The 27,874-nt window shown below is 38.7% G+C and overlaps 1 long non-coding RNA gene across 1 annotated transcript; it reads right to left on the bottom strand.

The window, feature by feature from the left end:
* Positions 1-101: 101 nt before the first annotated feature.
* On the bottom strand, positions 102-27,616 carry LOC119626266 (uncharacterized). Its single transcript, XR_012090349.1, has 4 exons — positions 27,306-27,616; positions 24,994-25,111; positions 8,162-8,274; positions 102-928 (listed from the first exon to the last, which is right to left on the bottom strand). It is a non-coding gene; the product is annotated as an uncharacterized lncRNA (long non-coding RNA).
* Between the last annotated feature and the right edge of the window lie 258 nt (positions 27,617-27,874).

The following is a 27,874-nucleotide window of genomic DNA, read 5'->3' as shown; positions in this document are numbered from 1 at the left end:
CTTTTTTTTTTTTTTTTTTTTTTGAGTTAGGGTCTCACTCTTTTGCCCAGGCTGGAATGCAATGATGTAATCACGGCTCATTGCATCCTTGACTTCCCAGGCTCAAGTGATCTTTCCACTGCAGGCTCCCAAGTAGCTGGGACTACAGGCACAAGCCATCACGCTCAGCTAATTTTTATTTTTTAAAATTTTTTTGTAGAGATGGTTTCCCATTATGTTGTCCAGGCTGGTCTTGAACTCCTGGCCTCACACAATCCTCCCACCTCAGCCTTCCGAAGTACTATCATAGGTGTGAGCCACTGTACCTGGTCAAAAAATTATAATCCATAAGAGAGTAACACAAAGCCCCAAGGTAAATTACCTTGTTTATTAAAGAATAAAGGTAGACCTAAAGGCAGGTACTTTCCTCTCCTAGCTCGCACTGCATTTAGTATTCAGTATAACCTGCTATTTATAAAGTTATCCAAAGACATCTTGGCATGAACCAAACCACACAGACAAGATAATATCACTTCCCTGGGAATTGCTAAGCTTCCTTCAGTCTCTCCCCTGTCAGCAGAGGCAGAGAGGTGCTGCCTCAATCCTAGCATACTGGAGACATGATTTTTCCACTGCAAGTTGCATCCTATTTCATATCCACATGGGCCTGACAACTGAGGACTAAAGTAGATAGTGAGCCTCTGAGCAAGTTCACTGTTGATGGGCTTGTCACTAAAAATTCACTTCAGTTGTATAGAACCCAAACTAAGTATTACAGGAGAAGGGATCTGCCTTACAACCAGAAAAGAGACGTTACTCTCCATACTAGCCTTAGAGATTTTCAGCAGTGCAGGACAATAAACATGAGCAGGTTGGACTCCTTGCCTGATGTGAGAATTCCTCTGCAGCATCCTTGTCAAATTCTCATCTATTGGTAGAAGCAGAATTGCTGGGTAGAAGAAAAGCACATTATTACTTTTATAGGCACTAAGAAATCACACTCCGAAAAGGTTATAACAAGTTATACTCCCTTCAATTAGGTTTTACGTTGTCTCCTATTCTCACTAACACCAGACATTCAACATTATCAGATTATTTAGTTTTGTCAAATCTAATTTACCAAATAGTATATCTGTATATATGCATATCTATATTCATATAGAGTGGGTATTTTAAATTTTTTTTTTATTTTTGAGATGGAGTCTTACTCTGTCGCAGAGGCTGGAGTGCCACTGTGCCATCTCGGCTCACTGCAACCTCAGTCTCCTGGGTTCAAGTGATTCTCCTGCCTCAGCCTCCCAAGAAGCTGGGATTACAGACGCACGCCACCAAACCCAGGTAATTTTCGTATTTTTGTAGAGACGGGTTTCACCACATTGACCAGGCTGGTCTCAAACTCCTGACCTCAAGAAATCCACCGGCCTCGGGCTCCCAAAGTGCTGGGATTACAGGCATGAGCCACGGCACCCAGCCTAATTTGTATTATTGATATTAGCAGGTTTATGGCTAATTAGCGTTTCTTCTTTAATTGAGTTTTTCTTTTTCCTTATTTTTTTCTGTATAAGCCTTTGATCTGCTATGTATGTTTCAAATTTTTCCCCATCTTTCTCACTTGTTCTTTAAATTTGTTCAGAGTATATTCTGTCATGTAAATATTTTACATTTTCATGTGGTCAAATATGTTGGTCTTTTAGGATTTCTTGGTTTTACACTATGCTTAGAAAGGCCTTTCCTATTTCGCAATGATGAAAATACTCATTCTTCTGGAGTTTTGTTGTCATCATTTTGCAAATCATTTATTCATCTAGATAGAGCCTGAATATAAAGATCTTTTTTCTTTCCAAATAGTTTAAAAGACCTCTTATACCTCCATTCTCCAATCTGAATAGCTGAATGAATGAGAAAGTGAAAAATAGTACTGGCAATTAGTTAAATGGGCTCTTACTGTTTTTTACCACTGCTTCAGATCCAGGACAAAGGGAAGGGACTGAATTCCCGTTCTGCAGAGGTTACACCTCCCTCCTTATTTTGTCATATCTTCCCTGAGTCTACATAATAATTAGTTAGCAAAATAACATAATTGGAAAAATAGCTTCTCTGAGATGTGTAGATACTTTCTCAAATGTGCACTGACTAAGGTCTCATCATAATTTTCTTAAGGAACAACTCTCTTTCCATCCTAAATGCCAGACCAATGATATGATCTTTGGCAATCTACTCTGGAAGAAATAAAGCAGCATCTCATTCATTCCTTGCTGTGTTCAGATGACAGTCTATGAAGTATGGGTGTATTTGTAGGGGTGAAAGTGACAAAAAAGAAGGCAAGCCATATGAAGATTATATCTACTTAAAATTGACACATTTAAATTTCTGCAAAGATTCCAGACACTGTTTTAAGACAGCTGAAAAATCACAAAACTATTCTGCCCACATGCCCCAAATACTCTATCTCACCGTAGTCCTCTTGGATTTACACATACCAAAATGCTCAAGGGCCATTTCCTGAATTCCTGCCAGATGTTCCGATAACACTTTAGCTTAGATTACTTCAAATTCCAAGGAAAACACCAAAGTGATTTACGACAAGGAAAAAGAGATATTTGAACTAAAAACATAATCAACAGTAATTTACAAACTGAAGATAATTTTATGTCACTACTCAATTTTGGAAAAGCAACTCTTGTAGGAATTTCCCTTCTCTCCCCCAGATACAAATAGCCAGCCTTTTCATATGGACATCACTATTCACAGTAAATGGAAGACCTTGCATCTCACTTCTGAAAACAGGTAAGATACTCTATAAAAGGATCTGTCTCACTTCAAATAATCCCTTTTACTTATTAAAATAGGTATTTATATTTTATCTTATAGAGATCATTTCTTTATGGAGTTAAAAAATGGATGGCCAGGTGCAGTGGCTCACGCCTATAATCCCAGCACTTTGGGAGGCTGAGGCAGGAGGATCACTTGAGCCCAGGAGTTTGAGATCAGCCTGGGCAACATAATAGAACCCCACCTCTACAAAATACATTTTTTAAAAAAAAAAGATGGATGTGTCACTTAACTTTGTTGAAACTGATCTAGAGTTACAGATTTATAAAATTCTAATTTATTTGAAAAATGTTAAAGTATCAAGTTAGCTTTCATCTTTGTAAGGATATTACTGCACCCTTTGTTATACTGAAAAAATTTAAGTTCCTGTATTATTTTACTCATGATAAAAAAAATGGCTACATCAAAACAATTGGCAAATATACATACTTTGATAGATTTTATTAAGCAGTGGTCTTTCACCAATGATTATACAGTTACGCATCACTTAACAACAATGGGGATACATTCTGGGAAATGCATTGTTAGATGATTTTGTCATTGTGCAAACATCATAGAGTGTGCTTACACAAACCTAAAGGGTATATAGCCTACTACACACCTAGGTTATATGGTATAGCCTATTGCTCCTAAGCTACGAACCCATTCAGCATGTGACTGTACTGAATACTATAGGCAATTATAACACCATGGTAGGTATTTATGTATCACAACATAGAAAAGGTACAGTAAAAATATAGTATTACAAACTTTTGGGGCTACTGTCATATATGCAGCCTATCATTGACCAAAACATCATTATGCAGTGTATAACTATTTTTTAAAATTCTCACTCTTATTTCATCCAAGTAGTTAAATTCTTAATGAATTTTGTCCCCAAAATTTGTAAAAAAGAAAAATACAGGAAAACAGTTCCGTTTACAATAGGGGCAGCAGAGGAGAGGGTTATAGCTTAGAAACTGGAAAGAACAGTTCTGTTAAAACAAGCAAAAGCAAAAGACATTTAAAGTTACCAAGCAACTATGACAGGAAGATGGTGAGGCTGAGTGAAAATGATTGTTTAGGCTATAGCTTTAAAAATCAGCTGGACTTATTGCCATTTAAAAATAGATTTCAAGTAAAATAATAAAAACCCGTATTCTACAGTTATTATTTAGTCTAAACATTAGTTGTGATGGGCAGAATAACAGCCCCCAAAGATGTTCAGTCCCTACTTGCTGGAACTTGTGAATATATTACTTAATGTGGCAGAAGGGACTGTGCAGATGTGATTGAGGATCTTGAGATGGTGAGATTACAATTGATAATAAATTATAATATTATCTGTATTATCTAGGCAGGCCAAATGTAATTGGAAGGGTCCTTCTAAGAGGGAAGAAAAAGAGTCCAAGTGAGAGATGTGATGCTAGAAGCAGAGAGTCACAGAGAGATTTGAAGGTGTTACATTATTAGCTTAGAAAATGGAGGGAGGGGCTTTGAGCCAAGGAATACAAGTGGTCTCTAAAAGCCAGAAAGCGAGGAAATGGATTCTCCCCTGGAGCCTCCAGAGGGAATACAGCCCTGCCAACACCTTGACTTTAGCCCAGTGAAACTGATTTTGGACTTTTCACCTCCAGAACCATAAGACAATACATCTGTTTTGTTAATGCTGCTATATTTGTACTAATTTGTTACAGTGGCAAAGGATACTAATATATTAGTGTAGCCCAAGCCATCTGTGAAATGCATACATTTGCACTCATTTGAACAAGAGACCTCCATATGGGTCTCACATCTCTCTATGTGAAGAGCTTTGTGGAACAATATTCTGGACAGGTAAATGCACAGGGCTAGCAGCCTAGAGGAAGTAAGTGTGGAAGGAAAAGAGTTGGAGAAGAACTGATGGGTACAAGAGACCACATTTGCAGTAGAAAAGACCCAAGGTAAGGGGATGAAGGTCACTGTCGGATACCAGTGCCTCTGCAATGAAGGTTTCCAGGTGAAGACCAACTCCAGTAAAGAGCTTGGTGGAGATCCTGGTCCCTATACTCATTTTTAATTTTTTTTCTCTTTCTTAACTAGCCAATCACAAAACATTTAAATGTATTTGCTGCACTTACAAACATCTCTAGAAATATGTAATGCATGATTTCAAAATGGGCCTAAACAGTTGTCTGAGTGGGAGGCAAATTCAATTAGTCTGCGTCCTATTGCCTGGTGAGGTGGCCTGCTGGAGATCCATGGGGCAGGCTGGTAGAGAACTGAGCTCTTCTTTCTGGCAGTCATTTAACACTCAGTGAGGTCAAATACTATCACCCCTGGCTCAGACAGGACCCAGGGCTATTAGGGGAGAACAGAAGGGCAGGTGCCTGAGGTTTTGAGTAAGGAAGGAGGTGCTCATTCACCTGCATACTGTCTCTGAGTCAGGCTGTCCCAGAGTGCAGGAATCAAGGGTAACAGATCTCTGCTGCTCCTGCCATCATGTGTTCATCCCCTCTGCGGCTGAAGTCACACAGGCCTCTAGGTGACCCAATCCTGGCCTCCCAGGCTCAGTTCTGTGTGGAGTCCACAGATGCTGCTCCCCAGACCAAGTGCACAGGGTGCTACCAGTCAAGCCTCCTGTTCTGCTTGACTGGTTCTTCCTGAAATTCCCTTGTTTCGCCACACAGAATGTGGTAAAGCTTGCTAATGATTGTAAACTGGAATCCTCTGGCATATATGTGTGGTCTACTCTGCTGAGTGGTTTAAAAAATTACTTATAAAATGCTTCAAACATACAAAAAATATAAGAAATAGTACAATAAACACATATGTACCTGGTATCTAGATTCAATCGTTGGTAACATTTTACCGTGTGTGTTTTTGTGGAGAGAGAAAGAGTAAGGGAGAGAAATAAATTCTGAAATAAATTACAGACATTATCACACTTCAACACTTCACAACTTAGTTTCTTTTAATCTTTCTAATCTACAACAGTCTCCCAGCCCTGGTCTGCTTTTGTTGTTCTTGTATTTTAATGACTTTGACTTATTGAAGAGACCAGGGCAGTGTGTCTTATAAGACAGCTCATATTCTGAACATGTCTGATTGTTTCCTTGTGGTACACATGATGCTTTAAAAATATATATGTTTTTTGAATAAATAGCCTACATTTAGAATTTGGGCAATTTTGTGTAAAATTCTGGATTTCTGGCTTTAAAAACTTTTTAAAAAATCAAAAGACCTGGCAGTGCCTGGCGTGTATTCCTGGCTGGTTGCAATTTGTGGCCCAGTGTATGAGCTGCTGCCTTTGAGAGGGCATCATGTTGTAGCTGAGTGTCAAGTGCTATTCCTTACTGTGTCAAATCAACTGCCAACACACCTCATCCGTTTGTGTAGTCCCCAAGGGCGACTGAGTTTATAACTGTATCAGTCCAGGTTCTCCACAAAAACTGGACCAACACGCTGTCCATGAAAGCATTTGTTTTAAGGAATTGGCTCACAGGATTATGGGGGCTGGCACGTCCAAAATCCACAGGGCAGGCTGGCATGCTGGTAACTCAAGCAGGATTTTGATGTTACAGTCTCTCAGAATTCCTTCTTGTCTGGGAAACTTCAGTTTTGGCTCTTAAAACCAGCACTGATTGGTGAAGCCCACCCACATTATGGAGGGTAATCACCCCTGCTTAAAGTGAATTGATTGTAGATGTTGACGACATCTACAAAACACCTTCACAGCAATATCTAGACTAGGGTTTGACCAAATGACTGGGCATCACAGCCTAGCCAAGTTGACACACAAAATTGGCCATCACAGTGACTCTGTTTTAGAACCAAACATGAGAATGTTGTTTTTACATAGCTTTCTTCTCCCAAAACCTTTCTCCTGCTTCATATTGGTTTTCCATCGCTGTGTCACAAATTACCACAAACTTAGTGACTTAAAACACAAATTTACTATCTCGTAATTTTCATAGCTCAGAAGTCTGGATATAGTGTAGCTGAATTCCCTTCTCAGGGTCTTCCCTGACTGAAATCAAGGTGGGGCTGCATTCTCCTCTAGGGTTTGGGGTCCTTTTCCATGCTCTCTGGCTGTTGGTAGAATTCATTTCCTTACAGTTGTAGGACTGAACTCTGCCAGCTGGGAACCACTTTCAGCCTTTAGAGGTTATCTACATTCCTTACCATGTGGCCCTTTCTATTCTTAGGCCAATAAAAATATGTCAAATTCTCCTGTGTCAAATTTCTGCCTTCCTTGTCAACCACCAGCTGGAGAAAACTCTCTGGTTTTAAAGGGCTTATTCAGTCAGGCCACCAGATCATCCCCCTTTCTTAAGTAAACTGTGCCATATAACATGACCTAATCACAGGAGTAAACTCTATTACACTCACGGTCCTGCATCATATCCATTATGCAGGAGACGTGTACATGGAGGAGGGTCCAGAATCTTGGGGGCCTCTTAGAATTCTGCCTACCACATGCTTCTTCAAGTTATTTGCAGAAGGTTTTACCCTCTATATTCAAGAAAATAACAGAATTAAAGTGAAATGCTCAAAACTCAATGACTGAGCAAACCCATTTTCCTAATGAGTATAAGAAGTAGCTAGTGGCTGAGCAATACCTTCCCACATAAGGAATCAGGAGAACCATCAAATAGAGCCTCGCTAAATAATGCATTCTCATAAAGTGTAAAAGGGATCTCCCTTTCATCTGTCACACAAACTCTGCCTTCAGAGTAAGAGTTCACTCATCTTTTCCCATTCTGAGGTTTATTGGTAGCTTCTTATAAAACCAGCCTCAGTTGCACCCAGCCACACAGACATAAAAGACCTATGAAAGCAAAACCAGAGACCAAACAAAGAGCTGCCCTAACTCTTTTAGGGTTGTATTTTTAAGTGATCACAAAAGGGGGAAGAAGAAAAAAAATCCCAAGCAGAAGCCCACAAATAGAGTTTATAGTAGCAATTCAAGTTTCTTACACTCAGTTCCTTGTAGATTGTTATTTGGTGTTTTGTTTTTTTTTTTTTTTTTTGAGACAGAGTCTTGCTCTGTCGCCCAGGCTGGAGTGCAGTGGCCGGATCTCAGCTCACTGCAAGCTCCGCCTCCCGGGTTTAGGCCATTCTCCTGCCTCAGCCTCCCGAGTAGCTGGGACTACAGGCGCCCACCACCTCGCCCGGCTAGTTTTTTGTATTTTTTAGTAGAGACAGGGTTTCACCGTGTTAGCCAGGATGGTCTCGATCTCCTGACCTTGTGATCCGCCCATCTCGGCCTCCCAAAGTACTGGGATTACAGGCTTAAGCCATGTTATTTGGTGTTTTTAAGGAAACAGGATGGTGTTTTAAGGAAAAGGCAACCTTAAAGAAGCATGCAAAAACAAAATTCCAGACTTACAGAAATGATGAGTGGACCACAAAATGTGTAGTCACACTTACGGGTGTTATCTTTTCATAACTCCTTCCTGTGTTTCTTCTGGGCCATTTTACCAAGAGATGTCATGCATTCATCTGCCAAAAAATACAGTGGCAGCAAATGAGCCACCCTTATTCATCACATTTCTATTATACATAGAGCTGTACACTGGTTATACCACAGTCACTCAGTCCTTGCCCCAGAATATTTTCCCAAAAAACCTTTACAGGAAAGTGAAAAAAAAAAAGAAAAAACAAAAAAGAGGTGCTTCAATTCTTCTACTTTTCTGTTACTGGAAAAACTGAAAAAGGAATCCAGATATCACTGACTGAGAATAACTCATTTTTCTATGATCCAATCTATAATCCTGTGCAACAGAGAAGAATCTAAGCCATTAAAAACTGTTTTGAGTAATGCTTGTATACCTATTTCAGCCTGTTATATGATGCACTGCATTTGACCATCGACTCAGAGATCTGCTGAAATGAACTGTTGGAAGTCCCCCTCGGGAGAACTTTTCCTCACTGAGAAGCCACAAATAATACCTCGCTTGAAGTGTGATTAGAAAAGTTTACAAGGAACTGAAATATTCTCATGAATTTAAATGTTTAATTTAAGCATGTCTTCCCCAAAAGAAATCTAAACAAAAACCTTGCCAAATACCTCTGGTTGCAAGGAGAACTAATAATGGAATCTCCTGCCAAGTGTTCTGAGAGGTTGAGAATAATGATATCCATCTTAAGAGAATTTCTAGGTCATGGATTTTCCCTCCAATCCCAACGTTTTCAGGAGCTATTTTTTATGCCTAGGATATTTCTTATTATATTTATTAAATGATGAAGAGGAGAGGGGATGGGGGACAAAGAAATAATTAATTGGTTTTCTTGCATGTTGTAACCTAAGGAGAAAGACAGACATGGCATGATGAGGAAGAACATTGGAAGCACAGCCAAGGCAGAGGCTGGGAGGAGTCACTGAAAGCAATTAGTCATCCATCATCCCCATCCCCAAAAATCCTGAGTAGGGAACTGGAAAAAGAGTCTTTTGGAGGGGTCAGTGTTCAGAGCTCTTCCAACCAATTTCCTTGCCTCATTTGTAAATTAAAGACACTTTTCATCACCCAGACTTTATTTCAAAGGGAGGTAAGAATAAGGATCTTCTAAACACAGGTCTTCTTGACAACATAAATTATCATTCCCAGAACTTTCCTTCATGTATTCCAATGTTATTACCACTGTTTACCACAATCACAAGATATTCCCCTAGAGATATCTAAAAGATGAGCCATTTAAGTCAACACCTCCTACAAAGTAAATAACTTCTCAGCTCTCAGCTTTCATCCATCCAACATTTTCTTCTTTACAGTACTCCCTACTCTCCCTCTTGACTAAGGAAAATTAGATTCTCTTCTCTGACTTAGCTTTTGTTTTGCATGAGTGCTCACTTGCTTTTCTTCATTCCCCTGACAGCTCTGTATCCAACAGCATCCCTTCTATGAGGATAATTCTCTTTGACTGAAAGACAAAATTATTTGTTCAGTGTCTATTATATGTTCATGGTGTTGGCCTAGAGACTAAGGCAGAATCTCTCAAGTTTGCCATTATAGACACTTTGAGCAGGAAAACCCCCTTTTTGTAGGGGGCCATCTTGTGCGTTGTAGAATGTTTAGCATTATCCCTGGCCTCTGTTCACTAGATTTCAGAAGCACCTCCCTCCCCAGCTCTGACAACCAAGAATATCTCCAAACATTGTTAAATGTCCCTAAGGAGTAAATTTGTCCCCATTGAGAACAAGTAGACTAAGGGAATTTCAACAGAAATAGAAGAAAGAGTCCCTTTCCTTGAGGAGTTTAAAATCTTATGGAGACATAGATTGTTATAGAGAAGCATCTTTAGAAATGATTTGTGAACTCTTCCTTTTTTATTAGTGAATAGATTGACTGAGGCACAGAGACATTAAGTGATTCGCTCAGTCGTACAACAGAAATATTCCAGAAAACAAAGGTAGCATATAATCAAGCCTAAATTGCATTCGCGTAGACCGCAGATGCTATGAAAACCTAAAGAAGGGAGAGAATAATGCTAGTTGATAGTGGCATGAAAGAGGTAGTACTACACCTCCAAGGATGAGCACTTGAAGGGTGAGATTAGCAGGGAGAAGAAGGAAGGGGATGCCTGGCATGATCATGCATGACCACAGCATATGTAAAGGCTTAAAGGTAAGAGTAGAGCATGGAGCTTTAGAGCAATGAGGCAGGGACTAACTCAGAATGGCCAAAGATAAGGTTGGAGAGGTTAAATGGGTCCAAATTCTGGAGGCTGCTGACCTCCTGGATTAAGTCCAAGATCTGATTGAGAGACCTTCAAAAAATGATTTCTGGCCTCCTCTTGGGGAAGGCAGAAAAACTGAAACCACGCTAATTGGAAGTCAAGAGATTTGGGTTCTAGTCCTAGCAATTCACTGACAGTTGCGTGACTTGGACAAGCTCATTTATTTCCCTTGGCCCCACTTCCTGCATCTGTAAAATGGGGGTCGAACTGGATGATCCCTGAGCTCCTTTCCAGCTGTTGCTTGTTCTGATTCACACTTGCTGTCACTTGCAGTGATGGCCAAAGAGCTGTTTGCTGCTTGCCCTGATGTGTCTCAGCAGGTACCCTAAGGGGCCCTTGAGGGGAGGGTGCTGTATCTTCTGGCCCAACCACAGGACATCAAATCCACATGTGAGCAGCCTGAATGCAAGGAAATGTGCTGGAGTACCAAATGTTCCTTATTAGTTGCAGTGTTTTCTGTTATTGAATAAGGCCTGCCATTTCCTGATTTTACTAAACCCAAGATTGCATAGTTTACTGGGTTCAGAAAAAAATAATGTACAACAGCTGAAGGGTAAGTGAAAGAAGAACAAGGTATCTAACATGACATTGTCATATCATTTAGTAAATTCCAACAGACAGTAAAAGGTGTTAGTATAATTTGACATGGATGAGGGCAATCAAAGAAATAAATTAAGGACTTCTTTTTCAATTAAGGACACTATCAACAAGATTAAAGGACAGCTGAAAAATAGAGAAAGAAGGCCATGCACAGTGGCTCACTCCTGTAATCCCAGCACTTTGGGAGGCCAAGGTGGGTGGTCACCGGAGGTCAGGAGTTTGAAACCATCCTGACCAACATGGTGAAACCCCGTCTCTACAAAAAACACAAAAATTAGCTGGGCGTGGTGGCATGCCTGTAGTCCCAGCTACTCGGGAGACCAAGGCAGGAGAATCACTTGAACCCAGGAAGCAGAGGTTGCAGTGAGCCGAGATCACGCCACTGCACTCCAGCCTGGGCGATGAAGCAAGACTACGTCTCAAAAAAAAAAAAAAAAAAAAAAATTAAAAAATCTAGAAAGATATTTGTAATGTCTAAAACCAATGAGAGAGGGCAGAGGGCCACTGGAATACATATGGAATTCCTGAAGGTCAAAAAAAGAAAGCAGTCCCAACAGGAAAATCAGCAAAGGCTATAAATGGACAATTTCCAAAAAAGAAAACCAAAAAAACTATCAAGTATACCATTAAATACTCAAAGTAAAAGATAATCAGTAAAATGCAAAATTAAAGAAATGGTGATATTTTGATTTGTACCTGTTAGACTAGTAGGAAATTAGAAGGCTGTGTAATGGAAAGTGTTAGCAGAATTGTTGGAACTTATGTGCACTGTTGGTGGGACTGTAAACTGGTACAACCAACGTGGAGACAAACCTGCCAGATACTTAGTTTAACAAGTCTATTCATACCTATAACCTTTGTTGCATGAATATCTGTATTGGTTTCCTTTTTAAGTTTGTTTTTTAAATTTTATTGTAAATTAATAATTTATAACTATATTTATGGAGTACAAAGTGATGCTATGATTTATGAATACAATATGAAATAATTAAATCAAGCTAATTAACATATTCATTACCTCAAATACTTTGATTCATATCAAATATTTTTATCATTTTTTGTGGTCAGAGCATTTGGAATGTATTCCCTTAGCCATTCTGAAATATGCAGTACACTATTATTAAATATATTCACCACACTGTGCAATAAAGCTCAATGAAAAAACACTTATTCCTCCTGTCTAATGGAGACTTCATGCCCTTTGACTATCATGTCTCCATTTCCTGCCCCTGCTCAGCCTCAGTAACCACCACTCTACCCTTTGCTCTATGAATTCGAGTGTTTCAGAATCCACATATATGTGAGAACATGAGGTAATTGTCTTTCTGTGCCTGGTTCATTTTACTCAGCATGTTTTCCAATTCCATCTATGTTGCTGCAAATGACAGAACTGCATGGTTTTTTTTGTTTGTTTTTTTGTTTTTTTGTTTTTTTTTTTTGAGATAGAGTCTCACTCTGTCACCCAGGCTCGAGTGCAGTGGCATGGTCACTGCAACCTCCATCTCCTGAGTCCAAGCAATGGCACGCCAGGCTAATTTTTGTATTTTTAGTAGAGACAGGGTTTCACCATGTTGGCCAGGCTAGTCTCAAACTCCTGGCCTCAAGTGATCTGCCCACCTTGACCTCCCAAAGTGCTGGAATTACAGGTGTGTGCCACCATGCCAGGCTAATTTTTCTATTTTTAGTACAGATGGGGTTTTGCCATGTTGGCCAGGCTGATCTCAATATCCTGGCCTCAAGTGATCAGCCTGCCTCAGTCTCCTCAAGTGCTGAATTAAACACTCCCTGCCTGTTTTTTGTTTCTTGAAATAGGGTCTAGCTCTGTCACCTAGGCTGGAGTGATGCAATCACAGCTCACTGCAGCCTCAAACTCCTGGGCTCAAGGGGGCCTCCCACCTCAGTCTCCCAAGTAGCTGGGACTACATGTGTGCCTCACCATGTCTAATTTTTAGAGAAAAATTTTGTAGAGATGGCGCCTTGCTATGTTGCCCAGGCTGGTCTCAAACTCCTGGCCTCAAGAGATCCTCCCACCTTTACCTCTCAAACTGTTGGGATTACAGACGTGAGCCACTGCATCCAGTTTTTAAAGGTTGAGTAGTATTCAGTTCCATATTTTCTTTATCCATTTGTCTGTTGATGGACACATAGGTTGATTCATAACTTGACTATTGCATATGGTGCTGCCATGAACATGGGAGTACAAGGTAATTTCAAATCTCTTGGGTAAATGCCCAGAAATGAAATTGCTGAATTATATGGTAATTCTATTTTTTTTTTGAGGGACCTCCATACAGTTTTCTATAATGGTTGGACTAATTTACATTTCTATCAACAGTTTACAAGGATTCCCTTTTCTCCACATCCTTGCCAAGACTTATCTTTCATCTTTTTGATAATAGCCATTCTGACAGGTATTAAACAGTATTTCATTGTGGATTTAATTTGTATTTCCCGAATGATTAGCAATGTTGAGCATTTTTTCTTATATCTTTTGGCCATTTGTATATCTTCTTTTGAGAAATGCTTATTCAGGTCCCTTGCCCATTTTTAAATTGGGTTATTTATTTTATTTTTTAATTTTAAAAATACTCCAACTTATATTTTGTAAGTGGTTTCACTAATGATAATAGTACTAAGATTTATTAAACATTTTTATATACCAGACACTGTTCTTAACACTTGATATAAACCATTTCATCCAATACTCCATATAAACCTATTAAGGAGGCACTACTATTACCACCATTTTCAAAATGAAGAGTATGAGGCACAGAGAGGTTAAGAAACTTTCCCAAGATCACACAGGTAGGAAGTGCAGGGCAAGGATTTAAACTCAGGCAGTCTGACTTTAGAGTTTATAACCACAATACCATATGGCCTCCCCTATGTATAAAAGATGGTTGGTTTTAATATTTTGATACATAAATATAAAATTATGGTGTTTGGGCTGGGCACGGTGGCTCAGGCCTGTAATCCCAGCACTTTGGGAGGCCAAGTCGGGCAGATCACAAGGTCAGGAGATTGAGACCATCCTGGCTAACATGGCAAAACCCCATCTCTACTAAAAATACAAAAAATATATATATACACACACACACATATATATTTATATATACACACATATATATTTTTATATATACATATACACACACACACATATATACATATATATTAGCTGGACATGGTGGCGGGCGCCTGTAGTCCCAGCTACTCGGGAGGCTGAGGCAAGGAAATAGCGTGAACCCAGGAGACAGAGCTTGCAGTGAGCCAGATCGCACCACTGCATTCCAGCCTGGGCGACAGAGCGAGACTCCATCTCAAAAAAAAAAAAAAAAAAAAAAATTACGGTGTTTAAGGCCTATGATCAAGTCACTATAGTGAGGGATTATCAAACTGCCACTCATACAGCAGTCTCTGCTTCATTGTCCTGGAACAACATGCTAAATTAACTTTTGACATAGGTATCTGAAAAGCATTGCACCAGGTTTCCCACAGAGCCAAGCAATCTCTGAAGGCCATTGAGAAATTGTCTAGAATCTCCACTGGTAATTAAGTATCTCCCAATCTAATGTCTCACCAGAGTTCTAGGCCTCTGTTTCCCACTCCCTACAGCTCAGCACCTACATATTCTATAATCTCATGCGGCAACACTCTCCTTGTACACCAAGCTCCACTTCACTGTCATATTTTCAATGCCTTGAAGTAATTAAGCTCTTTCCTGCTTTACTTTCCTTATTTATGTTTTCCCTCTGCCTAAAATGCTGTCATTTGACTGAATAAAATAAATAAACGAGTGAATGAATAAATGTATTAATAATGCCAAATTCATTATCATTTTATCCAAACAACTCCTCTTCTGTACCTTTCTCTTTCAAGCACTCACGTCATGCTGGACTTCACTTTCTCCCTCTCCCTGGATATGTGATTAGTCACTATACACAATAGATTCTCCCATGTGAAGTCTCCCACATGTAGCCATCCCTTTCCTTTACTACCCTAGCCTCAGCTCATAACACTGGGTGTTTTGTGCAACAGCCTTCTTACTGAACTTTGCCAATACTTCTTTCATTTATTGTTTCACGAATTATCTCCCTTGACTTGAACCTCATGCCAGGCACTGAATTAAGTGCTTTGGAGACAATGATGGATAAGACAGATACATTATTATTCTCCCAAAGTTTCCCATAGCTTATGTATTTACATGTTATACTACTGAAAGATTAATTTTCCTTAAATGCCACAGTTTCCATCCCTTTAAAAATCTTCTATAGCTTCTTGTTGTCTAGAGAAAATAGTTCAAAATTCTTAGTCTAATATTTTCATTCCTACAAATTCATCTTCCATTGCTCACTTGAGTATCTCCACTATGCCAGCTCTAGATTTCCTGCTTGTAAATGTGCCATACTATCTCCTGCCTTGGTTCTTCTGCTTGAGCCAGTCCCCCTACCTAAAATGCTTTCTCCCTAACTTTTATTTAGGTCTCACTTTTTCCCCCTCCAGCTTTACTGATGTACAGTTGACAAATAAAGATTTTATAAATTTACGTTGTAAACATGACATTTTGTTATATAAACATTATGAAGTGATTACCACAATCACACTAATAAACACAGCTACCACCTCACATAGTTACCTGGTTTTCTTGTTGCTATTGCCACTTTTTGGTTTTGGTGATGAGAACGCTTAAGATCTACTCTTAGCATATTTCAAGCATACAATTCCTTATTGTTAACTATAGTCACCATGCTGTACAGTACATCTCCAGAACTTATTCATTTTATAACTGAAAGTTTCTACCCTTTGACCAAAATCCCCCATTCTCCCCCTCCACCCAACTACCGGCAACCACCGTTTTACTCTCAGTTTCTATGAGTTCAACTTGCTTAGATTCTACACGTAAGTGAGATGATTCAGTACATATCTTTCCATGTCTAGCTTATTTCACTCAGCATAATGTCCTCCAGGTTCATCTATGTTGTCACAAATGATAAGATTTCCTTCTTTTTTTAAACATTGAATAATATTTCATTGCAAATACATATAAATATAATAAATATATAAATCACATTTTCTTTATCAATTTATCTGTTAAAGGACACTTATGATATTTCCATATCTTGCCGATGGTGAATGATGTTTCAGTGAACATGGGAGTGCAGATATCTCTTTGAAATACTGATTTTATTTCCTTTGGGTACATATTGAGAAAAGCGATGGATGGGTCATAATTTTTTGAGAAACCTCCAAACTGCTTTCCATAATGGCTGTACAAATTTATAATCTCACCAACAGCGTAGAGGAGTTCCCTTTTCTCCAAATCCTCACCAACACTTATTATCTTTTACTTTTTGAAAATAGCAGTCCTAACAGGCATGAAGTGATATCTCGTGCTTTTGATCTGCATTTCCCTGATGATTTGTGATGTTGAGCACTTTTCCATGTACCTGTTTGTCATTTGTATGTTGTCTTTGAAAAAACAGACATTCAGGTCTTTTGCCCATTTTTAAATTGTGTTTTGTTTTGTTTTGTTTTGTTTTCTGCTATTGAGGTGGAGGTTATATGACTTCCTTATATATTTTGGTCATTAACCTTTCATCAAATATATAGTTTGCAAATATTTTCTTCCATCCCATAGGTTGCCTTTTAATTTTGTTGTTCCTTTTGTGGCACAAAATATTTTTGGTTTGATGTAGATCCCCTTGTTTATTTTTGCTTTTGTCGACATGTTTTTAGTGTTATATTTACTAAATCATTATGAAGACCAATATCAAGGTGCTTTTCCCCTATGTTTTCTTCTAGAATTTTGGTTTCAGGTCTTATGTGTTTAGCCCATTTAGCTTGTTTCTTCATAAGATAAAAGGGTCCAATTTCATTCTTTTGCATATGGATATTCCATTTTCCCAATACCACTTATAAAAGAGACTATGCTTCCCCGCATTGTGTCTTCTTGGACACTCTGTACAAGATTAGTTGACCATATTTGCTTGAGTTTATTTCTGGGCTCTCTGTTTTGTTCCACTGGTTTGTGACTGTTTTTATGCCAGTACCATACTGTTTTGATTACTATAGTTTTATAAGAAAATTTGAAATCAGATAGTGTGATTCCTCTAGCTTTGTTTTTATTTCTCAGGATTCCTTTGGCTATTCAGGGTCTTGTGGTGCCATACAAATTAAAAAAAATTTTTTCTTTTTCTGTAAAATATGTCACTGTAATGTTTGTAGGAATTGCATTGAATCTGAAGATTGCTTTGAGTAGTATAGATACTTTAACAAACACTGTTTCTTCTAATCCATGGACCCAGGATATCTTTTTATTTATTTCAGTCTTCTTTAATTTCTTTCATTAATCTTTTATAATTTTCAGTGCACAGATCTTTCACCTACTTAAATTTATTCCTAGGTATTTTCTTCTTTTTGATTCTACAATAAATGGAATTGTTTTCCTAATTTCTTATTTAATTATTGATTTTTCAGATAGTCTATTGTTAGTGTCAGAGGCACAAGTGATTTTTATATGTTAATTTTGTATCCTGCATCTTTAATGAATTCCTTTGTTAGTTCTACCAGTTTTTTGGTGAAATCTTTAGGGTTTTCTATGCACAAGATCATGTTATCTACAAACAGAAACTATTTAATTTCTTTCCTAGTTTGGATCTTTTTATCTCTTTTTCTTGCCTAATTACTATGGCTAGAACTTCTAGCACTATGTTGAATAGAAATGATGAGAATGGGCATCCTTGTCTTGTTTCTGATTTTGGAAGAAAAGCTGTCAACTTTTCACTATTGAGTATGATAGTAGCTGTGGGCTTGTTCTATATGGCCTTTATTATGTTGAGGTACTTTCCTTTTATACCCTTTTTGATAAGAATTTTTATGATGAAGTGAGGCTGATTTTACAGAGTACTTTTTCTGTATCTATTGAGATGATCATATAATTTTTATCCTTCATTCCTCAATGTGGTGTATCACATTTACTGATTTCCATAAGCTGAACCATCCTTGCATCCCAAGGATAAATCCACTTGACTGGGGTGAATGATCTTTTTAATGTGCTGTTGAATTCCATTTGGTAGCATTTTGTTTAGGATTTTTGCATCTATGTTCATCAGGAATACTGATACATGTTTGTTTTTTTTTTTTTTTCTTTTAATGTCCTTGTCTAGCTTTAATATCAGGGTAATGCTGGCCTCATAAAAGGAATTTAGAAGTGTTCCCTCTTCTTCAATATTTTAGAAAAGGTTGAGAAGAATTCATACTAATTCTTCTTTAAATGTTTGATAGAATTCACCCATGAATACATTTATTTCTAGGCTTTTCATTATTGGAAGATTTTTGTTAATGGTTCAATCTCATTACTCATTATTGGGTTGCTCAGATTTTCTGTTTCTTCATGATTTAGTCTTGGTAGGATGTAGTTTCTAAGGATTTATTCATTTCTTTTAGGTTACCCAATTTGTTGGCATACAATTATTCATCCTATTCTCTTATGATTCTTTGTATATATGTGGGATCAGTTGTAATGTCCCCTCTTTTATTTCTGATTTCATTTGAGTATTCTTTTTTTCTCAGTCTAACTTTGGCTGTCAAACCAACATTTTTTAGTTTGTCAATTGTCAGTGTAGGTTTGTCGATCTTGTCTTTTAAAAAACTTTAGTTTTGTTGATCTTTCCTATTATTCTTGTAGTCTCTATTTTATTTATTTTTTGCTCTGATCTTTGTTATTTCCTTCCTTCTGCTAACTGTGAGCTCAGTTTGCTCCTTTTCTATTTCCTTGAGGTATAGAGTTAGGTTGTTTTCTGAGATCTTTCTCTTTTCCTAAAATAGTGTTTATTGTTACAAGTGTCTTTCTCAGAACTACTTTTGCAGCATCCCATAAGTTTAGGTAGGTTGAGGTTTCATTTTAATTTGTCTCAATGTTTTTAATTTCCCTTTGGTTTCTCTTTCGACCCACTGATTGCTCAAAAGTATATTGTTTAATTTCCACATATTTGTGAGTTTTCCAGTTTTCTTTTTATTATTTACTCTAGTTTTATACCATCATGGTTGGAAAAGTTACTTGATATGATTTCAATATTATTGAATTTATTAAGACTTGTTTTAATATAATATATGATCCATCCTGGGGAATGTTCCACGCACACTTGAGAAGAATATATATTCTGCTACTGTTGGATGGAATGTTCTGTATATGTCTGTTGGTTCCATTTGGTTTATAGGATTGTTTAAACCTACTGTTTCCATATTGATTTTCTGTCTGGATGATCTATGCATTGTTGACAGTTGAGTATTAAAGTCCTCTACTGTTGTTGTATTATTTACCAGTTCTGTTAATATTTGATTTGTACTAATAATACCAGTTAATGCTGTACTAATGACAGTGTATTGGCATTATCAGTTTATATTAATATTTTCGGTTCTGTTAATGTTTGTTTTATATACTTAGTTGCTCCAATGTTGGGTGAATAAATCTTTACTATTGCTATATCTTCTTGATGAAGTGATTCTTTTATCATTAAACAATTATCTTGTTTGTTTTATTGTGACAGTTTTTTACTTCAAGTCTATTTTGTCTCTTATAAGTATAACCCCTCCTGCCCTCTTCTGGTTACCATTTTCATGAAATATCTCTTTCCATCCTCTGCTTTCAGCCTATGTGTATCCTCAAAGCTAAAGTGAATCTCTCATAGGAAGCATATAATTGCCTTGTTTTTAACTCATTCAACCACTCTATTTTTTAAGGGGAGAATTTAAACTATTTAAAGTCACTTTTGATGGTAAGGACTTATCATTTTATTTTATTTTATTTTTTAAAGACAGAGTATTGCTCTGTCACTGAGGCTGGAGTGCAGTGGCACAATCACAGAATCATAGCTCACTGTAACTTTGAACTTCTGAAACTCCTCGGCTCAAGTGATCCTCCCACCTCAGCCTCCAGTATAGCACGGGCTACAGGTGTGTACTCCCATTCCTAGCTAACTCTTCAAAATTTTTTGTCGAGACAGAGTCTTGCTATGTTGCTCAGGGTAGTCTCGAACTCCTGGCCTCAAGTGATCCTCCTGCCTCAGCCATCCAAAGTGCTGGGATTATAGGTATGAGCCACTGTGCCAGCCTGCCATTTTGTTAATTGTTACTGACTATGTAGTAATTTTTTTGTACCTTTCGTCCTCTGTTGCAGTCTTCCTTTGTGGTTTGATATATTTTTTTTTTCCAGTGGTATGTTTGATTCTGCTCTCTTTATCATTTTGTATACGCTATAGATTTTTGCTTTGTAGTTACCATGAGGCATACATAAAACATCTTATAGTTATAGCAGTCTGTTTTAAGCTGATAACAGCTTCACTTCAGTTGCATACAAATACTATACTTTTGCCTCTCTCTGATCCCACATTTTATGGGTTTTTTAAGTCACAATTTACATCTTTTATATTATGTATCCACTAATGAAATAATGTAGTTATACTTTTAGTACTTTTATCTTTTAACCTTTATAGAGTTAAAAGTGACTTACATACCACCATTTCATATGAGAATATCATGAATATGCTACATTTATCAAATATAAAATATCAAATATTATACTATAATACTATAAATACTGTAAATATTATAGTATAATATTATACTACATATTTACCTTTACTCGCAAACTGTGTCCTTTTATTGCAGCTTGAAGAACTCCATTTAGCATATCTTATAAGACAGGTCTAGTGGTGATAAACTCCCTCAGCTTTTGTTTATCTGGGAAAGTCTTTATCTCTCCTTCATTTCTGAAGGTCAGTTTTTCTGGAGAAAGTATTGTTGACTGACAGTTTTTTCTTTCAGCATTTTGAATATATTATCCTATTCTTTCTTAGTCTGTAAAGTTTCTGCTGATAAATCTACTGACAGCCTTATGAAGATTCTCTTGTGTGTGGTGTGTCACTTTTGTCTTGCTGCTTTTGAAATTTTTTTTTTTTTTTACTTTTGACAATTTGATTATATACATATATGTCTCTGTCATGACTTACTTGGGTTGAGAATGGGAACTTTTGAGCTTCATGAATCTGAATGTCCATATCTCCCAAGGTTTAATAAGTTTTCAGCCTTATTTCTTAAATAAACTTTCTTCCCTTTTCTCTCTCTTCTATATCTGAGGCCCCTGTAATTCATACATTGTGCCACTTAATGGTGTCTTATAAATCCCACAGCTTTTTTTCCTACTTTTTCTTTCTTTTTTCTCCACCAACTAGATAATTTCAAAAGGCTTGTAATTAAGTTCACAGATTCTTTCTTCAGCTTGATTGACTCTGCTGTTGAAGCCCTCTACTGCATTTTTCATTTCATTCATTGTATTCTTCAGCTCCAAGATTTCTTTTTGGTTCTTTTCAAGATTTCTATCTCTTTGTTGAATTTCTAGTTTTGTTCATGCATTATGTTCCTGATTTTGTGGAGTTACTACCTGTGTTCTCTTGTATCTCACTGAGCTTTTTTAAAATAATTATTCTGAATTCATTTTCAAGCAATTCATAGACCTCCATTTATTTGGGGTCAGTTCCTAGAAAATTATTGTGCTCCTTTGGTAGTGCCATGTTTCCTTGACTTTTTGTATTTCTTGGGGCTTTGCATTGATATATGCACACTTGAGGGAGCAGTCACCTATTCCAGACATTACAGATTAGCCTCAGTGGGGGAAATACTTTCACCTGCAGGAGGGTGTGAGAATGCCAGTTGGGTAGGGTACAGCGGCTCTAGTTTCAGAATGTGTGCTGTGGTGTACTCTTCATGCAGCTCTATCATTGAGGTCAGCATTGGGGACAACTCTAGGAGTCCTACACAGCCAAGGCTACAGATATCTGAGGTTATGGCAGCAGCAGCAAAGGCTGTTGGGATCCTTGGTGGCAAGGACTTCTGGGATCTCCCTGTTCTCTTTTTCCCCTAGGGAGAGAAGTCCTAACCAAGGGGATCCTTCTTGGTGCCAGGTCTGGTATGGCCTGCGGGCAGTTGCAGCAGCACTAGGTTCTGGCATACAAGTACTCAGAGCAGCAGCAGAGATGGGGCCCAGAACTCTGGGGTGTTCCCCAGTGGCATGGGCTCTGGTGAGACGATGAAGTACAGTGGTGGCTTGGGCCACAAAAGGCAGGGCACAGCAGCAGCATGGCTCCAGGCCAACATTTTCAAAAGTTTTAACCCATTCCAGCATCAACTTTAAGTTCCAAATGTCATCTAAACATCACCAACTCAAAAAGTTACAAATTGCATCATCTGAATCAGGTGTTGGTGAAATCTGTATGGTCTATCCTGGGCAAAATTCCTCTCCATCTCTGGACCTATGAAACTAGGAAACAAGTTATCTAAATACAAATATCTAAAATACAAAGGTAGGCTAGGCATAAGATAGACATTTCCATTCCAAAAAATATTAAATGGAAGGAATAAAGGGGTCACCAATCCCAAAGGAGTCAAAACTGAGCAGGGCAAATTTCGTTAGGTTTCAAGGCTTGAGAATAATCCTCTGTCATTCAACACACCCTTGGGGCCCATGGCAGTTCTGCCTTTTGGTTTGTGGTAGCCCTATCCTCTGAGCCCACAGGGGTCTATTCTTTTGACCTATGGTGGGCCTCAGGATCATTCTTTCATTTTCTTAAATGGTAGCAAATATTTACAGCTGACTAGCTCTATTGGCCCACTTTCTGTCTGTAGAAGTTTGGAAGTCTGATAGCATTCTCATATTTCATCCTGCTTCTATCCTTTTAAAAGTTCAAGCTGGCAGTCTGCAGATACAATATGTGCAAAACCCTTGTGGTTCTCCTGTGGGGGTCCAGGGATTCATGCCATTAGACAAAAGGGTTCTCCACAGATTTTCCATGAGTAACTCATTTCTACTTTTGGTGTCTGGTGAGATGCTTGAGTGTATCCCTGAGTCATGCTTTATCTCTTCAGCAAAAGGTTGTCCAGCCACATCCTTGGCCTTCTCTCTAGAGCATACTTCCTAACAGAATTTCCTAACTTTAGCATCCTTTGCAATCTGGGTAGACTGGTAACTTCCAAAATAAAAGTGCTTGTTCATTTTTATCTAACAGTTCCTTTCTTTTCTTATCTTTCTGCTTGTATTTATCTGACTATAGGCAGCCAGGGAAAACCAGCCTGCATCTTTAATACTTTTCTCGGAAGTCTGCTTTTATTTCTACTCAGAAATATTCAAGTTATTGCTTACAAATTAGGCTTTCTATACAACAAAGAAAACATGATTCAGCCAACTTTTCTGCCTGTATATAAAAGATGACCTTTCCTTCAGCTTTCAGTAACACATTCTTCATTTCCTTCTAGCAACATTCTGTTTACAGCAAAATTTGTATTCTCTTAGATAATAGAAGTTTTCTCTACCATGTACCCTACTTCCTTCTGAGCCCTTACCAGAATCCAGAAGTTTTCTATCCTCTGCCTCAAAATTCTTCCAGCCTTGGGTAATTACATATTACCTAATTCCACAGTCACTTCCATAGTTTTAGGTATTTGTTACAGTAGCACCTCACTTCTAGTCACCAAACTATGTATTCATTTCCTAGGGCTACCTTAATAAAGTGCCACAAAATTGGTGTCTTAAAAAATAGAAATGTATTCTCTCACAGTTCTGGAGGCCAGAAATCTGAAAAAAAATTTGCATTCCCTCTGAAGGCCCTACGGGAGAATTCTTCCTTATCTCTTCCAGCTTCTGGCAGCTCCAGGTGCTCCTTGACTATGACTGCACCACTCCACTGTCTGCCTCTGCCTTCTCTTTGTGTTTTCTCTTCTGTCTCTTAGAAGGACATTTGTTATTAGATTTGGGACCTACCTGGATAACCCAGGGTGATCTCTTTTCAAGATCCTTAATTACATTTTCAAAGATGCTTTCTCCCAGTAAGGTCATATTCATAGGTTCTAGGGGTTGGGATGTGAACCTACCTTTTTGAGAACCATTTAACCTACTACAACTTCCCAAAAAGATTCTCACTTAGGTTCATGAGATTCTAGGCCAAAGATACTCACTGCAACATTGTTTGTGTCGGTGGGGAGTTGTATGTCCACCACTTGGACAGTATGTAGATAAAATATGGTGGATACTCACCATATCAGAGACATTTATGGCTCACTGGCTGCCAATGCACTTCTCATATTTCCCACCCCCTCCCACAGTTGGTCGGGGCCATTCAACAGTTTTGGTCAATGTGCTGTGAATAGCGGTGATATGTGTTACTTCAAGTCTGAAGAATGTAAGAATGGATATGAATTCCCTACATTTTTTTCTTCTCTCCTTTAACAACCCTGAAAGTCATAATTTCCTGGTGACATAGCTATGAAATGGAAGTAGAAGGGATCTCTGAGCTGTGGCTTAAAAGAGAGCTTCCCTGGCCAGGCATGGTGGCTCACACCTGTAATCCTAGCACTTCGGGAGGCCTAGGTGGGCAGATTGCCTGAGCCCAGAAGTTCAAAACCAGCCTGGGCAATGTGAAGAAACCCTATCTCTACATAAAATACAAAAATTAGCTGGGTGTGATGGCTCACGCCTATAGTCCCAGCTGAGATGGGTGGATCACTTGAACTTTAGAGGTGGAGGTTGCAGTGAGCCGAGATTATACTACTGTACTCCAATCTGGGTGACAGAACGAGACCCTGTTTCAAAAACACACAAACAAAAAAATAGAGCTTCCATGACCTATGGAGGGAACAGCCAGACTTACAGAGGATTCTACATTAATAAACAATAAACAGGGCCGGGCACAGTGGCTCATGTTTGTAATCCCAGAACTTTGGGAGGCCAAGGAGGGTGGATCACCTGAGGTCAGGAGTTCAAAACCAGCAGGGCCAACATGATGAAACCCCATCTCTACTAAAATATAAAGATTAGCCAGGCATGGTGGTGCATACCTGTAGTCTCAGCTACTAAGGAGGCCAAGGCAGGAGAATTGCTTGAACCCAGGAGGCGGACGTTGCAGTGAGCCAAGATTGTACCACTTCCCTCTATCCTGGGTGACAGAGCAAGACTCTATATCAAAAAAAAAAAAAAAATTATATATTAAGCCACTATGATTTGGGGGTTTTTACTTCGGCATAGCCTAGGCTACCTTGATTAATGTGCACACCATGAAATACTATCATTTGTTAGGAGCAACAGATTAGAAATATACATAGCCTCATGGATAGATCTTAAAACCATAGTGCTTAATGAAAAAGTAGGAAAGAGACTAGAAGGGATACTATAATATCATTTACAGAATTTAAAATAAGTGCATTCAAAGAAAATGGACATTCCACAAGAACTCATCCAAATGAAAAGATACACATTCAAATGGGGGTAGAGGAGAGGAATTAGGGTTAAAAAGGAAATCAGTTCTTCCATCAAATAAGGGATTTTCCAGTTCTAATAATGTGCTAAGACCTAATGTGTGTGTGATAATGTGCTAAAACCCAAGGAAGATGACTAACCACGTGTTTGGCCCTTCTAGGGCGAAGGAGAATCTGAGGCAGGCTGGTCTAGGGTAGCACTCTTGAGAGAGATAGGAGAGAAGTCTGAGGCCTGCTGAGAGATAGGGGTTAAAGAGGAGAAAGAGAAGAGCCAGCAAAGATGCCTGAGGAAGAGGAGTTGGAGAAGTTGAGAAGGTAAATAGTCAAGAGAAATGTAATAGGTTCTTGATAAACAATGTGGCTGGCAGCCTGGAAAGGAAGGTGTGGATAAAAGAGATACACTAAGATAAAGTGCAGTTAAATCCATCATTTTTACCACATTGTACAAGTCCAACGTGATTTGACCAAGTTCATCTCTGCTCAGCCCACACTCCAGACACTGGTCTCTCAGATGTTTTTTTAACTGTCTCAGGGCCCAGGTACTTGCAGTTTCCTTTATCATTCCCCTTCTTTTAATGGCCCTTCTCATCATTCAAGTCGTCTCTCTGAGAGGCCCCCTCTGGCTACATTTTCTAAAGTAGCTTCCACTATCACTCTCTCTCCCACTGCTTTATTTCCAGCACTACTCACTACCTGAAAGTAAGTATGTCTTTACTTTCTGTTATCTTTCTCCCCACAAGACTGCAAGCTCCATAAGAGCAAGCCCTTTTCTTGGTTAATCACCATCATATGGACAGTGGTTGGCACACTGGGTGGCACACAGTAGATACTCAATAAATATTTCCTCCATGAATGGTTGAAAGCTAAGTGGACTCTGATTTGTTCCACCCAAGTGATGGAGTATATGGAGCTGCTGTTAACTGACAGGAATGGTGAGAAAGGGAAGAAGTTTTGAGGATGTTCAGTTTTATAAATGTCGGGTTTTGAGGAAACCCATGACATATCCAGGTGGAGGTTGTCAACAGGTCATGAGTCAAAAATTGGGTGAAACCTGTAGATTTGGGAGCTGTTGGCAGGTCACCGTTGAAACCTTGAGGAGAAATGAGGTAGTAGAAAGAGAGTAAACACTGCTAATTGAAGGAGGTCATTATACGAAATGCTAAAGCTCCACTGTGGAGCCTAATCTTAGATCTATGAGATCTGGCTCTGAATTCCACTTCCATGTAAAAAACACAGAAGGAAGATTCCACCACATTTGCCCATTGTCTGACGAATTGAGACAGACACAATCCCTGTCATCCAGGGAGCTTATGCTTAGCTAAAACATTCCATATATACTGAAGTTAGGAACACCAATTTCCTAGCCCCTACTACCTAGGAAGCATTGTTCAGGCTTAGAGTCGCCCACCAGAGCCATCTCAGCCTACAAAAGCTGAAAGATTACAAGAGCCAAACACATCAGTTTTGAAGAGAAAGTTATCCTAACAGTTCTGTTCAGATCAAGATGAACTTTAAATAATCCATATCCACCACAGGCTTCTTACTAAGTAGTTTAGGACTCTGGTCAAATTGCCCACAGTCAGACTGAAAAGAGAAGGGAAATGATGATCCTAAGCACTAAAATAACTCTTGTCTCTGGTTGCACATTAGAATCACCTGGGAAACTTGAAAAACAAACAAATACTGCCTGATTGCCACCCCATGCCAATTAAGTCAGAACCTCTGGGGGTGGGCCTTGGACATCAGTATTTTCTTAAAGTACTACAGGCGATTTTCATGTACAGCTAGTTTCAAACTAAAAATGTGTCACTGGAAAATGTTCCTTTCTTTTTCCCCCTCTTTCTTTCCTGGAAATAATGAGAAGACATAAAAGTCATCTCAGCATGTATGCTTACCCATTGGTCAGACTTTGGTCATTAGCTCCTCTTGAGCTCTGCCCAGGAGTGGCAGCGGGATGAGTCAGCTATCTCCCTGTTCTCAAGGAGCCACTGGAACCTTGGGAACCCACTGGAGAAATAAGCGGGAAGGAGGGTGAGTAGATCAGACCCCAAGAACAGTGGGATAGTTTTGCTATAACTGCTGACTCATTTAGCTGGCATTTCCCTTTTCCTCTTCCTTTGCCGTAACAATAGTCAAATCCTAGAACATCAGACCTGTGAGAGGTCTAAGTCCTTGCCTCATCCAAGAATCCTGTTAGTAGTGATGGTGGTTATGGGGACATTGCAGAGCAATGAAGTGACCCATCCAGATCACATGTGTATTCCATGCCTCATCCTGTCCCCCCACCATTTACCTGCCTCCTGGAGACATTCAGAGAATATGCACACTAATACACCTAAGGGATGAACCTCAAGTATTCTAGGCACCACTTAGTGAGGGGTCAGGTCTAGAATTAATTTTCAGACTTCTTCAGAAGAACAAGTGTGTCACATTCCAGGAGTGGGAAACATAATGGCCTTAAATA

The sequence above is a fragment of the Chlorocebus sabaeus genome, chromosome 21 (assembly GCF_047675955.1).
Source record: "Chlorocebus sabaeus isolate Y175 chromosome 21, mChlSab1.0.hap1, whole genome shotgun sequence".
Taxonomy (NCBI): Eukaryota; Metazoa; Chordata; class Mammalia; order Primates; family Cercopithecidae; genus Chlorocebus; species Chlorocebus sabaeus.
This window is presented reverse-complemented; position numbering and strand designations above follow the sequence as displayed.